A 16,553-nucleotide genomic window follows, 5' to 3' on the forward strand; every position below is an offset into this window, starting at 1 on the left:
AGAAGGATCGGACAAGTGTCCTCATGCAGACAAAACGCAGTGATATGGACCCTGCAGTAAAGTAGCGTTTCCCAACCAGTGTGCCTCCAGCTGTTGTCAAAGGCTGTTCAGGCATGCTGGGAGTTGTAGTTTTGCAACTGCTGGAGGTAACCTGGTCGGGAAACCTTGTTGTGTGCGACGGCCTCTCGACTTTCTGTTGACTTTGGATATCAGAGGAGAGAAGTGTCCCCATGCAGAACAAGTGTATGACTGTGCCTCCAGCTGTTGTCAAAGACTCTCTGGTCATGCTGGGAGTTGTAGTTTTGCAAACGCTGGAGGCAAGTTGGTTGGGAAACACTGGTTTAAAGGGGTACTCTGATGGAAAACAAATTTTTTTTTTTTTAAATCAACTGGTGCCAGAAAGTTAAAACAGATTTATAAATTACTTCTATTGAAAAATCTTAATCCATCCAATACTTCCAGGAAGTTCTATTATTTTTGAATTTCTTTTCTGTCTGACCACAGCGCTCTCTGCTGCCACCTCTGTCCATGTCAGGAACTGTCCAGAGTTCTCCAGGGGGAAAACAATTTATTTTAAATGAAATGGTGCCAGAAAGTTATACAGATTTGTAAATTACTTCAATTAATTTTTTTTAATCCTTCCTGTACTTATCAGCTGCTGTATACTACAGAGGAAGTTCTTTTCTTTTTGAATTTCTTTTCTGTCTGACCACAGTGCTCTCTGCTGCCACCTCTGTACATGTCAGGAACTGTCAGGTTAATGAACTGGTCCCAGAAAGTTAAACAGATTTGTAAATTACTTCTATTAAAAAAATATTTACCCTTCCAGTACCTATTAGCAGCTGTATGCTACAGAGGAATTTCTTTTCTGTCTTGTCCCCAGTGCTCTCTGCTGACACCTGATGCCCATATCAGGAACTGTCCAGAGCAGGAGAAAATCCCCATTGAAAACCTATGCTGCTCTGGACAGTTCCTGACACGGACAGAGGTGTCAGCAGAGAGCACTGTGGACAAGACAAAAAAAAGAAATTCAAAAAGTACAGAATTTTCTCTGTAGTATACAGCTGCTAAATAGTACTGGAAGGGTAAAGATTTTTTTAATAGAAGTCATTTACAAATCTGTCTAACTTTCTGGCACCAGTTGACTTATAAAGACCTAAAAAAAAAAATGTTTTCCACCGGAGTACCCCTGTTACTGAACAAAACCTTAAAGGGGACATGTTGAATTGTACTTATTGTTATTAATATGCAACGCATATCAGCATCATAGAGCCTGGAGCAAAGCGACTATGATCAGAGGCACCGCCTGAGGCTGACTGCACCATGACAGGAATATTTCTGGAGGTCTCGGCTTAGTAAGATGTTTACAGAACCAGGAATAGGGATATATTGCTGTATTAACTATTAGCTGCTGGGGTCTATGAAGCCGATCATGGCAGCTATACAAACACCCCATGTAAAAATAGAAACTGAGAGGGCAAAAGCTGGCGATATGTGCCCCATTACCAGTTATAACTGTGGTAGCGGGGTGTGATAAGGGCAGATGGCAGAGGGCGTGACGCCAGGGCGTAGTTTAGCCTATAACCACCCGAAGGTATACCGCTGGATCCTGGGCTAGGCACGGGGGCAATAAAGACTCCGACACCAAGTTATAGACAACGGAAGCTTTACGGAGGATAGACAGGTGGGAAAGTCTATATAGTTCAGCCAGAGCCCAAGGAGGTGACCAGTGACACAGAGACCTTAAAGGGCTTGCTGGGACTTGTAGTAGGACTGGACAATTGAATGCAGACCACGCTGACAGATGACAGGGACTGACTTGACTAATAAAGCGGTGACTTTATCTTACTTGACTTGATGGCGGCTGCAGGACTGGACTTTGAGTTCTCCAACACTCTGGACACACACACTAGACAGGACTGCACTGGACCTCAGCAGAAGAGAGAGAAGCTCCACCCAGGGCTTATATGGGGAGACTAGCAGGGAGCCCATAGGTCATTATATGGGGAGACTAGCAGGGAGCTCATAGGTCATTATATGCGGGAGACTAGCAGGGAGCCCATAGGTCATTATATGCGGGAGACTAGCAGGGAGCCCATAGGTCATTATATGCGGGAGACTAGCAGGGAGCCCATAGGTCATTATATGCGGGAGACTAGCAGGGAGCCCATAGGTCATTATATGGGGGAGACTAGCAGGGAGCCCATAGGTCATTATATGGGGGAGACTAGCAGGGAGCCCATAGGTCATTATATGGGGAGACTAGCAGGGAGCCCATGGGTCATTATATGGGGGAGACTAGCAGGGAACCCATAGGTCATTATATGGGGGAGACTAGCAGGGAACCCATAGGTCATTATATGGGGGAGACTAGCAGGGAGCTCATAGGTCATTATATGGGGGAGACTAGCAGGGAACCCATAGGTCATTATATGGGGGAGACTAGCAGGGAACCCATAGGTCATTATATGGGGAGACTAGCAGGGAACCCATAGGTCATTATATGGGGGAGACTAGCAGGGAACCCATAGGTCATTATATGGGGGAGACTAGCAGGGAACCCATAGGTCATTATATGGGGGAGACTAGCAGGGAGCTCATAGGTCATTATATGGGGGAGACTAGCAGGGAACCCATAGGTCATTATATGGGGGAGACTAGCAGGGAACCCATAGGTCATTATATGGGGGAGACTAGCAGGGAGCCCATAGGTCATTATATGGGGAGACTAGCAGGGAGCCCATAGGTCACTCCTGGGATCACCTGATCACTGGTACCTCCTGGGTATCAATCATATGACATAACTCTTAAAGATACAACACACTTTATAATACATGAGCAAATTTAAAGAAAAAAGGCATTCCTGCACTCACCGCAATGGTACAAGACAACCGGCTCCTCTCACAGGTCCTCCGTCAGGCTGGCAAACATGCTTAGCGTGTGGCGCTCAGAGGCGACTGCCGGCGGTTTCACGCACAGAGATCATGTGCTTCGTCTGGCCTCGATTTGTGTTGCACGCCATAATAGTATCACCCTTTTTGTGCCCCCTATGGGCCTCTCACAGTCCCTGCATCTTTTAATGACCCCATGCAGTAATAATGCCCCCTTTGTACTCTGAGTAAGAGTAATATTGATAATAAAAGGTATTAAAGGGGCTAATAAAATGTACCCCAGCAGTCAGGGGACCTTAATATAGCGTGTATTGACCGACTATACTAAACAAGGACTTTACCGTTTGTTTTCTATTAATAAATATAAGATTCCTGACAATGTATTTTCCTATTAACAATATCCATTTGGGAAATTTTCAGGAAACCAGAAGCGGTGGTCATCGGCTTCTCGGCCGGTCTGGAAGACTAGTGATTTTGTTGTTTCTAGTTTAAGAGACAAACAGCAAATCTTAGTCTCCAAACTGCCCAGGAAGATCTCTTCAGAGAATACAAGATGGCGGACAGACTGCAAAGCTTCCAGCCAAAGCTACGCACATGGGAGAAAGAACTCAGAAAAGAAGGTATATTTGGCGCAATTCTGGAGCATTCATGGTGTGATTAATTTATACCGAGCCCCGATGGTATTTGTTGTTACCGTATACCGATGTAACAGGTCTTATGTTTAGGCCGGGTTCACACTGCATTTGGGCTCGTACTTGCTGGGATTTGGGCAAAATCTATTTTTTTTCCCTCTCCCATAGACTTCTAAATACCGAGGCTAAATCCTACTATTAAAAAAACTACAACAAAAATGCATCCTGGGGGTGCAAAATGAGCAGGAAGCTTTCTTTAGGTTAAAAAAAACTGAAAAAAATTTCGGCCGAATTTCGCAGAAGAATTCCACTGGAAATTCCTCCGAAAATAACGGCCCATTTACTTCAAGGGGATTCCGCTGTTCCATTCACACAGGAGAATTTCCGCTGCAGAAATTCGGTATGTTGTCTTTAAATTTTTCCTATTGAACTCAATTGAACTTGAATTTCCGCCAAAATTTGCGTTATAGCCTTAGGGCTCATTCACACAGACGGATCCGCAACGTATTTTCTGCTGCTAATCTGCCGACATTGGACCCTACAGTGCTGCCTCCTCTGTGCCTGTTCATCGCTGCAATCTGCCGCTACAAGCAGACACACGGCGATGTGCGAGTTGCCGCGCGCATGTGCAGTATACTCACACACACATCACGGCCGCTCCCCCTGCTCCCTGAGCTAGGCCCAGAGCAGCCGCGATGTGTGCGAGTATACTGCGCATGCGCGCAGTGATTTGCACATCGCAGCGTGTCTGCTCGTATCGACGGATTGATGCTATTTAGAGATGAGCGAACTTACAGTAAATTCGATTCGTCAGGAACTTCTCGGCTCGGCAGTTGATGCATAAACTTTTCCTGCATAAATTAGTTCAGCTTTCCGGTGCTCCCGTGGGCTGGAAAAGGTGGATACAGTCCTAGGAGACTCTTTCCTAGGACTGTATCCACCTTTTCCAGCCCACCGGAGCACCGGAAAGCTGAACTAATTTATGCAGGAAAAGTCAGCAACCGCCGAGCTGAGAAGTTTGTGACGAATCGAATTTACTGTAAGTTTACTCATCTCTAATGCTATGAGCAGGCACAGAGGAGGCAGCTCTGTAGAGTCCATTGTCGGTGGATTAGCAGCGTAAAATACGCTTCAGATCCGTCCGTGTGAATGACCCTAAAGCGACAATGTTCAGGTATATAGTAGAATATATGAGGTACGACTGAGGCACTTTTTTTTTTTACCTCACTGTCATTAGTTACCTGAACCGGATGCGCATTTATATCCTAATTACAGCCTTATTAATTTTTATTGCCCCCCTCTCAGACAATGTATGGTATGTCCCAACATGTCCGCCCCAGTACTCATCTATAGCTGCCTGTACTTGCGTTAAGGAGACCGTATACCAGGGTTTCCCAAGCAGGGTGGCTCCAGCTGTTGCATAACTACAACTCCCAGCATGCCCGGACAGCCAACGGCTGTCCGGGCATGCTGGGAGTTGTAGTTTTGCAACAGCTGAAGCCACCCCGATTGTGAAACAACGCCGTATACCCTCATAAATTGTGGCTGTAAATGACATAACACAGACGTGTGTCCCCCACAGAAATACTAGGCCTCAGAGATGATGATGTGGCCCTGTTGCCAATAGCAACCAGAGTTTCACTTTGTTTGTACCCTGTCATGGAAAGCTAATGGGTTGCTATGGGCGACAAGGCAACTTCTACTCTGAGGCCTAGTGATTTCATTAAGCGGAGCCTGTGAAGGGGATATTTACTGACACATAGGGGGGAATTTATCATTTTGGCGCATGTGTGTGGTTTTTCTAGTTCCAGATGTATTATTTTACACACTTTACTTCATAAATTTGCGCAAATGACAGGAAGCCAATGGATTTTGTACAAAAATAAAAAATAAATGGGGCCTAAAATGTCCTCGTAATGAATGGAGACCACCGCGCCTGCACCACGCCATTCATCCTCTATGGGGCCACTTACCTCAAATGTTCTTCAGCCCTATAGAGAATGAATGGAGTGGTGGCTGGGCAGGTGCTCTGCGTTCCATTCATTTTGGGGACAGATATGTCCTCATCCTTGGGATTGGCAGGGGTCCCAGTTGTCAGGATAGGGGATAACCAGCTGACATGTAACTACCCCTGTAAGGCCCTGTTCAGATTACATTTGTGATCTAAAAAATTTTCACACGTGGTAAGCGTACCCATAGGGCTGGCTTCACCTAACGGGGACATTTTATATTAAGATATTTATTTATTTCCTTTTTTATGGAAACATATAATAAACTAAACTATAATATATATATATATATATATATATATATAATAAACTATGATATAATGTAAACTATATATATATATGTATATATATATATATATATGTATAATAAACTATTATATAAAGTATGTAAACTATATATATATATATATATATATATATATATATGTATAATAAACTATGATATAAAGTATGTAAACTATATATATATATATATGTATAATAAACTATGATATAAAGTATGTAAACTATATATATATATATATGTATGTATAATAAACTATGATATAAAGTATGTAAACTATATATATATATATATATATATATATGTATAATAAACTATGATAAAGTATGTAAACTATATATATATATATATATATATATGTATAATAAACTATGATATAAAGTATGTAAACTATATATATATATATATATATATATGTATAATAAACTATGATATAAAGTATGTAAACTATATATATATATATATATATATATGTATAATAAACTATGATATAAAGTATGTAAACTATATATATATATATATATATATATGTATAATAAACTATGATATAAAGTATGTAAACTATATATATATATATATATATATATATATATGTATAATAAACTATGATATAAAGTATGTAAACTATATATATATATATATATGTATAATAAACTATGATATAAAGTATGTATAATAAACTATGATAAAGTATGTAAACTATATATATATATATATATATATATATATATATGTAAACTATATATATATATATATATATATATATATGTATAATAAACTATGATATAAAGTATGTAAACTATATATATATTATGGAAATGTATAATAAACTATACAAATTTTTCGTCACTCTGTAGTGTCATTTCTTTTGAGAAAAAAGTATGGTGTTGTTATTTGATCACCGAGTAGCACAGATGTTTGGGCACTGTCACTTGAGAACTATATGGCTATTGTTTGACCACACTCACATTATGTTATTTGGGCACTGTAACTTGACCACTCTCTGTCACTTGACCACTCTCACATTATGTTATTTGGGCACTGTGTAACTTTTATATACATTTGTATAATGTATTCTTTCCCAACCAGGGTGCCTTCAACTGTTGCAACAGCTGGAGGCACCCTGGTTGGGAAACACTGGGACATGCGGAAGTCCTCCATCACAGATATACATCAGGGGCTTTTTGCAGCATCAAATGAAGGAAAGTGTGGGTGTCACGAGACATATAGGATTAGGTGAGGCTGCATTCACACCATGTTTTTGCAGTACAATTCCCGTATCAGTTTATGAAAAACGGATTCCTCAAAACCAGACTAAAATGTATCCAAACGTGTACAAATTTTAACCCGTATACAGTTAAAAATTGTATAGGGTTTGAAAAGTGATGTCCGTTGCATCCGTATTTTTAAGATTAAAAAAAAAGTATACGTCTTTAACTTTTCACTCCATTATGAATAAAGTTTTCACTTGTTTGATTGAAATTCCCCAAAAAATTTAAAAAATTTGCTAAGTCAAAAAACGTATGGTGCAATCCGGATGGAACCATACGCGGAATGGTTCCCATTGACTCCCATGTTAAAAAAAAACCATATACGGTTTAATAAGATTTTTCACCCGGACCAAAATAAACTGTGGTAGGCTATGGTTTTGGGTGCGGGAATAAAAACAATACAAGATGCAAAAAGGATGCAAAAGGCATACAGTTTTCAATACGGTTCAGTACGGTTTTCACATTGAATACGTATACGGGAACAGTATTGCAAAAACATGGTGTGAATGCACGCTGATTCTGACTGCGAGTGAAAAAGGAGTCAGGGACAGAAGGGGTTAATAGCTAGGCACACCTCTCCTTGCTGAGTCTGTGCATCCCTCCCTTGTCCTAGGATTGGTTGTAGTAGTCAGGTGCTAGAGAGAGGGGGCAGCGCTAGCCGTTTTAGCAGGTACACCCTCTCTCTTTGGCGCCGTCTCCAGCAGGGAAAGCGCCCGCCCTCCCCTTACTTGGTGACATTTTATTTCAGTTTGTGTCTTTTAGAAGATTTATCATTCTTTTCAAACGTTTGGCTTTTATATGACAATTTTTTTTTTTACTTACTTTTGCTAAAGTGCGACCTATTTATCAAATAGACGCACGACCTTGATAAATAAAATCGCACGTAAGCAAAAACCGGGAAACCCGCTTACAAAAGCATTTTTGAAAGCAGAAACATTTTCCCTTATGTTAATAGCCGAAGTTCTTTATCAACCCTGTGTGAATATGTGTGTGTGAATGTATGACTACTACTACTCCCATCATGGAACATACTCCTTTCCATGATGGGAGTAGTAGTTCCCCAGCTGCAAGAGGCTGGGGAGGCTACATTAGTGTTTGTACTACTACCCCCATCACGGAACAGAGTCTGTTCCATGTTGGGTGTAGTAGTGCAGGGGATAAGGGATTGATCGCACCGGATCGATCAGCAGTTATAAAGCAGGTGAGCGGGCGGCATGGTCCGCAACCCTGCGATGTATATACTACTGTGTAAATTTTCATTTTGAAATCCCCCACCGGGAGCCCTGAATGGCCGGCACCGACGAGCCATTCAGGGCTCACGGCGGGGTTTTAAACTACTACTTTGTCCCCCAAATTTATGCCCCCATGCATGTTTATAATAATTTATTGGCCCCAGTGTGCTTATTCCCTCTCCCGCTGCCTGCTCCTCATCTTCTTGGAGCAGGGCAGCAGCAGGGACATGTCAGGAATCAGCGGTGGTGCATGAATGAATGAAGCCGATACGTCCCCGCTGCTGCCCTGCTCCTAGTGCAATCAGCGCACCGCGTGGGACAGGTCTATTCTCTGATGCTCATTTCTGTTCCTGGCAGTGCGCTGATTGCGCTAGGAGCAGCGGGGATGTGTCGGGTGGTGGCGGTGAATGAAGCCTACATGCAGGACATGTCGGCTTCATTCATTCACCGCAGCCGGTTCCTGACATGTCCCGCTGCTACCCTGCTTCAAGAAGATGAGGAGCAGGCAGCATTATTATAAACACACTGGGGCCAATGAATGGAATAATGAATAATGGGTTATTTACATAGTCTGTCCAAATTCTAACACAATTATTTTTTGCCTTATTCTATTTTAACACAACATTCATTAAAAAATTTAGAGGGTACCTCAGCACGTACGTGTCCTAAAATTAACAAGGTGTGCAGTGTGTATTTTCAACCTTAAAATTAATAGTTTATATATATATATATATATATATATAATTACATTAATATAAAAAACATTTTCTATAATTAACACTAATGTAGTAGCAGACGTCTGCACTTTCTATAAGCCAGGTTGGACCTGGAATACATATGCGACTTTTAAACGGAGATGCAACTTTTTTTTCTTCATAAATAGCGACTATCGCATTTGATAAATATGTGACCACTGCAAAGTAAAAAAAAAAAAAAGAATTACTACGTGAGCAGATTTCAGAAGTGTGCGTTAGAATAAGCAAAAATCACAGCCGCAGCATGTATAGAAAACTTTACGCAAAAAAAATAAAAAATCTACTACAGAGCTTGATAAATATCATTTTTATTGTTTTTGTAACCCTGTTGATAAACAAAAAAAAAATTAAAAAAAAAAGGATATATACCTTAAAAAAAAAATAAAAATAACCTATTAATAAGGATTTGAATTGGGTCCTGATTTCAGTTGAGAGCCGGGTGCTCGTGAGGTCATAGCCCCACCCCTCATGATGTCACGCCCGCCCCCTCAATGCAAGTCTATGGGAGGGGGCTGTCACGCCCCCTCCCATAGACTTGCATTGAGGGGGCGGGCGTGACATGAGGGGCGGGCTATGACATCACGAGCTGCAGGTGCCGGTTCTAAGCATTCGGAACATTTTGTTTCAAACGCTGAGCAGGGGAGTACCCCTTTAAATCACAGCTGGCGGTACAGGAGAAGAAAATCATTTGAAGTGGAGGTGTAAGGCGGCTATGCGGGTGGCTGGCTGTGAGCTTCCCCTCATGGTCAATCGGTATTTAGACCGTTGTTAAACTTACCGTTTTAAAATAAAGCTGTGGCCGACCCCCCCCAGAATTCAGAGCAGAAATTCTCTGTGTGAACCCAGCCTTAGAGTACGTTCAGACTAGAGATTAGCGAACGTACAGTAAATTCGATTCGTCACGAACTTCTCGGCTCGGCAGTTGATGACTTATCCTGCATAAATTAGTTCAGCTTTCAGGTGCTCCGGTGGTCTGGAAAAGGTGGATACAGTCCTAGGAAAGAGTCTCCAGCCACCAGAGCACCTGAAAGCTTTACTCATTTATACAGGAAAAGTCATCAACTGCTGAGCTGAGAAGTTCATGACGAATCGAATTTACTGTAAGTTCGCTCATCTCTACTTCAGACAAGCGGATTTACAGCGTATTTTACGCTGCGGATCCGCCGCTGAAGGACCCCTGTATGGTGCCTTTACATGTGCCTGCTCAGTGACCTAGGCCTAGAGCTGCCGCGATATGAGAGTATACTGCGCATGCGCGCTGCGACTTATACATTGTAGTGTGTCTGCTCGTAGCGGCGTATTACCGCTCTGAGCAGGCAACTGTAAAGGCAGCATATAGAGGTCCTTCTGCAGCGGATCCGCAGCGAAATATGTGCAGAAAATCCGCTCGTCTGGACGTACCCTTAGGGTATGTTCACACGCGTGGATTTTTTAGCGGGTTTTACGCTGCGTATTTGAAAGTGGGCGGGCTCTTCTCGGCTGTCCACAGCAGATTTTCCGCGGCGGAATGTACACTGGGGAAAATCTGCCGCAAGCCCCATTGAAGTTAGTAGGGACTGTGGCGGATTTTCCGCAGCGTAAATTCCGCTGCGGAAAATCTGCTGCGGACAGCCAAGAAGAGCCCGCCCACTTTCAAATACACAGCGGAAAACCCGCTAAAAAATCTGTGCGTGTGAGAATGTACCCTTAGGCTATGTACACATAAAGATGCAGAATTCTGGCCAAATGATGCAGAATTCTGAATCTTTCTGCATTTATGCAGAATTTCTGCAGAATACATGCGAAAATTATGCATGAATTCTCTGTGTACAGAAAATGTGACTTATTTCATTGCTTTGGTTAAAGTTTGTTCGGAATCCGCATGAATCCTCAGTGTTGGGACCTCCCGTGATCTCCCTGCTGCACCCGGCATCTGTTTAGAGCGTCGTGTGCAGTGCCAGAGGCTCGTGAAGTCACCGTCATGCCCCGCTCGTGACATCACAGCCACACCCCATCAATGCAAGTCTATGGGTGGGGGGTGTAACGGTCATCATGCCCCCTCCCATAGACTTGCATTGAGGGGGCGTGACTGTGACGTTGGGAGCCTCCGCCCCGCATCGCCAGTCTTCCGGCACGGAGCGAAGTTCGATCTGCGCATCGGATGTCGGGGGTGCCCAGCGGCGGGACCCATCTTATCCCCTATGCTTTGGATAAGGGATAAAGGAGTACTCCGGCTCCAGACAACTTAAGAAGGGGAGTCCAAAAGCTCTAAATGGTGCAGCAGTGGGCATACTTGACTGCAGCTCCGGGTACACGCCAGTAATGTACCACGCTTACTTCAGCTTTATCTTCAGCACTCCCATAGACAATGAATTAAGTAGTTGAACATGTGGGCAGGCAATAAGTGTCCATGGTGGCAAAAAAACCTTTTAAAAAGGGGTCATCTAAAAAATAGAAGAAAAAAAAATGTGTTATTTTTTTCCAAAAACAGCACCACTTCTATCCTCAGTTTGTGTGTGGTATTACAACTTGGCTTCATTCATTTCTATAGAGAGGCGCTGCAATACCAGACACAACCAGAGGAAAGGGGTGGAGCTGTCTTTTGAATAAATCAGCTGTTTTTCTAACGCTGAATTAAAGATTTGAGGGTCTGTTCCCACAGGCAAATTTCCTATGGATTTTATGCAGCTTTAATTTGCTGCAGAAAATCTGCAGCAGATTTTACTACCATTAACTTTAATGGGTCTACAGAAAATCTGCAGATCTGCTACAATTTCTGATTTTTTTACTGACCCATTGAAGTCAAAAATAGCAAACCCTGCTGCGGGAAAATATTATAATGCAGGAAAAATCACCCTACATTAACATGTGCCGATCCCGCTGCAGATTTGATGCTGGTAAATCGATATGGTTGACAACCACATCAAATCTGCAGTGTATAATGTATGTCTGAATGGACCCTTAGGTGTTCAGAGGGAGCGTGTCTGTGCTTCAATGGCTTGAAGCGACCGCTGGATGGGAGGGAGATTATTCAGGTTTTTGCAACAGCTGGAGGCACCCTGGTCAGAAATCACCGGTCTATTGCATCGAAGGGAGCACAGGTGTGTTTCAACGGGTGGGGTGGCCGATGTGTGGGAAGGAGGAAAGTGACCTCACACAAACAAGGAATTATGGGATTTGTAGTTTGAGGAAACGAACTCAAACAGGAAACAGCCGTTTCACAAAAAGATAACCACAGTGTTATGGTGATATGACAACGCAGCCATGTAGCCCCAAGACATGGGGCTGGCAGGTAAGTACAAAAATCACCTTATGGTGGAGAACCCCTTTAACTACCTCACTACCTGGTATACATTACATCAAAAAACTACATGCTACATTACTAATAAATATTATTAATAAAGCTTGCTAATTGAAGTTTTTTTTTTTTGTGTATACATTAGTATGAATGGGTTTTCCGTTGAACCATTCACACTGTGTAAATTCCAGACCCGCCAAAAGGGTTAATACTTTTGCCAAAATTCTGCATGGAATTCAACTAGGAAGCCTCCAGCTGTTGCAAAACTACAACTCCCAGCATGCCCGGACAGCCGTTGGCTGTCCGGGCATGCTGGGAGTTGTAGTTTTGCAACAGCTGGAGGCACTAGGGTTGGGGAAACAACACCATGCAGGTAAATGGGGCTGTGATTAAACCATTTCTACCCACCATGTTTTATGGCCCATCTTATGGTGATCATATAGGATCTGGACTGGATCATAAAGACAGAAGAGGTGCAAAATCTTTATAGGGTTCACACCTGCTTTTGGCTTAAAGGGGCACTCAATCAACTGGTGCCAGGAAGCTAAACAGATTTGTAAATTACACTGCTCAAAAAAATAAAGTGAACACTTACACAACACAATGTAACTCCAAGTCACTGACACTTGTGTGAAATCCCACTGTCCACTCAGGAAGAACACTGATTGACAATCAATTCCACATGGAACAGACAACACGTGGAAATTATAGGCAATTAGCAGGACACCCCCAATAAAGGAGTGGTTCTGCAGGTGGTGACCACAGACCACTTCTCAGTTCCTATGCTTTCTGGCTGATGTTTTGGTCACTTTTGAATGCTGGCGGTGCTTTCACTCTAGTGGTAGCATGAGACGGAGTCTACAACCCACACAAGTGGCTCAGGTAGTGCAGCTCATCCAGGATGGCACATCAATGCGAGCTGTGACAAGAAGGTTTGCTGTGTCTGTCAGTGTAGTGTCCAGAGCATGGAGGCGCTACCGGGAGACAGGCCAGTACATCAGGAGACGTGGAGGAGGTCGTAGGAGCGCAACAACCCAGCAGCAGGACCTCTACCTCCGCCTTTGTGCAAGGAGGAGCACTGCCAGAGCCCTTCAAAATGACCTCCAGCAGGTCACAAATGTGCATGTGTCCACTCAAACGGTCAGAAATAGACTCCATTTAGGGTGGTATGAGGGCCCGACGTCCACAGGTAGGGGTTGTGCTTACAGCCCAACACCGTGCAGGACATTTGGCATTTGCCAAAGAACATCAAGATTGGCAAATTCGCCACTGGCGCCCTGTGCTCTTCACAGATGAAACCAGGTTCACACTGAGCACATCTGACAGAGGTGACAGAGTCTGGAGACGCCATGGAGAACGTTCTGCTGCCTGCAACATCCTCGAGCATGACCGGTTTGGCGGTGGGTCAGTAATGGTGAGGGGTGGCATTTCTTTGGGGGGCCGCACAGCCCTCCATGTTCTTGCCAGCGGTAGCCTGACTGCCATTCCGTTCCGAGATGAGATCCTCAGACCCCTTGTGAGACCATATGCTGGTGCGGTTGGCCCTGGTTTCCTCCTAATACAAGACAATGCTAGACCTCATGTGGCTGGAGTGTGTCAGCAATTCCTACAAGAGGAAGGCATTGATGCTATGGACTGGCCGCCCGTTCCCCTGAATCCGATTGAGCACATCTGGGACGTCTCGCTCCACCCACCACAGACTGTCCAGGAGTTGGCGGATGCTTTAGTCCAGGTCTGGGAGGACATCCCTCAGGAGACCATCCCCCACCTCATCAGGAGCATGCCCAGGCATTGTAGAGAGGTCATACGGGCACGTGGAGGCCACACACCCTACTGAGCCTCATTGGGACTTGTATTAAGGACATTACATAAAGTTGGATCAGCCTGTAGTGCGGTTTTCCACTGTGATTTTGAGTGTGACTCCATATCCAGACCTCCATGGGTTCATACATTTCATTTCCATTGATAATTTTTGTGTGATTTTGTTGTCCGTACATTCAACTATGTAAAGACGAAAGTATTTCCTACGATTAGTTCATTCATTCAGATCTAGGATGTGTTATCGCAGTGGTCACAATTTTTTACTTAAAAAATCTTAACCCTTCCAGTACTTAGCTGCTGTATGCTCCACAGGAAGTTGTGTAGTTTCCAGTCTGACCACAGTGCTCTCTGCTGACACCTCTGTCCATATCATGAACTATCCAGAGCAGGAGAGGTTTGCTATGGGGATTTGCTCCTACTCTCAACAGTTCCTGACATGGACAGAGGTGTCAGCAGAGAGCACTGTGGTCAGACTGGAAAGGACTACACAAATTCCTCTGGAGCATACAGCAGCTGATAAGTACTGGAAGGATTAAGATTTTTTTTAATAGAAGCGATTTACAGATCTGTTTAAACTTTCTGGCACCTGTTGGTTAAAAAAAAATAAAGTTTTCCAGCGGAGTACCACTTTTAAATCACCTATACACGACTGTATTTTCGTGTCCGTGTATTTCAGACACATAGCCGCCTCCCCCATGTTTGTTCTTTCAGTGACAAGCGGAGAGCCCATTTACAGAGAGCAGGCGATGCAGCGTATAACGCATGAAGCGGAGGACTACCCCCAGCGGATTTGGGTCGTGCAGCTCTCGAGGCATGGAAGAAATCCCCATCCGCCTGCTCTATTGTCTGTGATGGATAAAGTTTATGTTGACAATAAAGTTTTCCTTCTTCTAAATACCAACAATGATCTATTGGCTGTGAATAAACGGGTTAATTTCTTGGGCCACAAAACCCCGCTTACCGATTGTGTGGACGACGTCCCTTAGTGCACAAGTCACCTCCCACCAAAGCTGTTTCTGTCTGCCTTATGCTTGGGCCCAGCGTTTTTCCAACCAGGGTGCCTCCAGCTGTTGCAACACTACAACTCCCAGCATGCCCGGACAGCCAAAGGCTGTCCGGGCATGCTGGGAGTTGCAGTGTTGCAACAGCTGGAGGCACCCTGGTTGGAAAAACGCTGCCATAGACAAAGATTGGTACCAACCTTTTAGGCCATACAACCCATTTTATAGGGTTTGTCTGTTTTAGGTAAGGCTTGTATGGGGGTTAAAGAAACAGCACCACATGTGTGCAGTAATGCACCTCCACGCCATTCACTTTACTATGGCTAAGCTGCAATACTAGACACAACCTGTGCAAAAGGTGTGGCGCTGTTTCTGGGAGAAAGCAGAAAATGCCAATCTATATAAAGTAGTTTAAAAAAAAATTAAAAAAAAAAGACTCCCGGAATCCCCCTTTATGTGTAATTCTACTCAGATGGTGATGATAAAAAAAAAAAAAAATATATAAATATATATATATATATTCTAAAATAAAAAAATATTTATATATTTTATATATATTATATAAAACATTTTTTTTTAATTAGCACCATCTGAAAAAAAAAAAAAAAAATATATATATATTATATATATATATATATATATATATATATATATATATATATATATATATATATATATATATATATATATATATATATATATATATATATATATATATATATATATATATATATATATATATATATATATATATATATATATATATATATATATATATATATATATATATATATATATATATATATATATATATATATATATATATATATATATATATATATATATATATATATATATATAATTTGAAACTAAGTCCTGCTGCACAGCATTTTTGGGGTCTGGGCTCCAAAAGAACAGAATTGGTGGAGCAGCGAGGAAGAGAAGTATAACCCCCATCTTCCTGAGTAGAATTATAAATAGAAGAGCCGGCAATCTAAAACTTATCCCGTCCTTCAGATAGGGGATACCTTTCTTGATCATGAGACTCGTCCTTTAATGGCGTCCTATGTAAAAACCGTATAAAATACCATATAGAACCGTATACATAAAACTGGTGTGAATGCATCCATTACAATATGAGGAATAAAGTAATTTTTTTCCTGATTTATTCATTCATCTCCCCTTGAAAGGTAACCCTGCTCTAACCGCTGCCTACAACCGTTACCCAACCTCATAGACGGACGCACACGCTCCATTTTGCCGAGACGATTTTAGTAACTATGACCTTTGGCGCAAAGTCGAGAAAACCATTCCTGTTAATGTAACCAGAGGACGTCCTCTGAACATTACTACCGCACCCCGCACCCCCCCCCCCCCCCCC

At 42.6% G+C, this 16,553-nt stretch overlaps 1 protein-coding gene across 1 annotated transcript in view; it reads right to left on the bottom strand.

The window, feature by feature from the left end:
• The window catches only part of LOC130295652 (G patch domain-containing protein 4), a 95,175-nt gene extending 91,832 nt beyond the window's left edge, over positions 1-3,343 (bottom strand). Inside the window, exon 1 of the mRNA XM_056546619.1 lies at positions 2,874-3,343. The gene's annotated coding sequence lies outside the window, so the exon portion shown is untranslated. The remainder of the gene's footprint in view (positions 1-2,873) is intronic.
• Positions 3,344-16,553: the final 13,210 nt, after the last annotated feature.

This window comes from Hyla sarda, chromosome 11, assembly GCF_029499605.1.
Source record: "Hyla sarda isolate aHylSar1 chromosome 11, aHylSar1.hap1, whole genome shotgun sequence".
Taxonomy (NCBI): Eukaryota; Metazoa; Chordata; class Amphibia; order Anura; family Hylidae; genus Hyla; species Hyla sarda.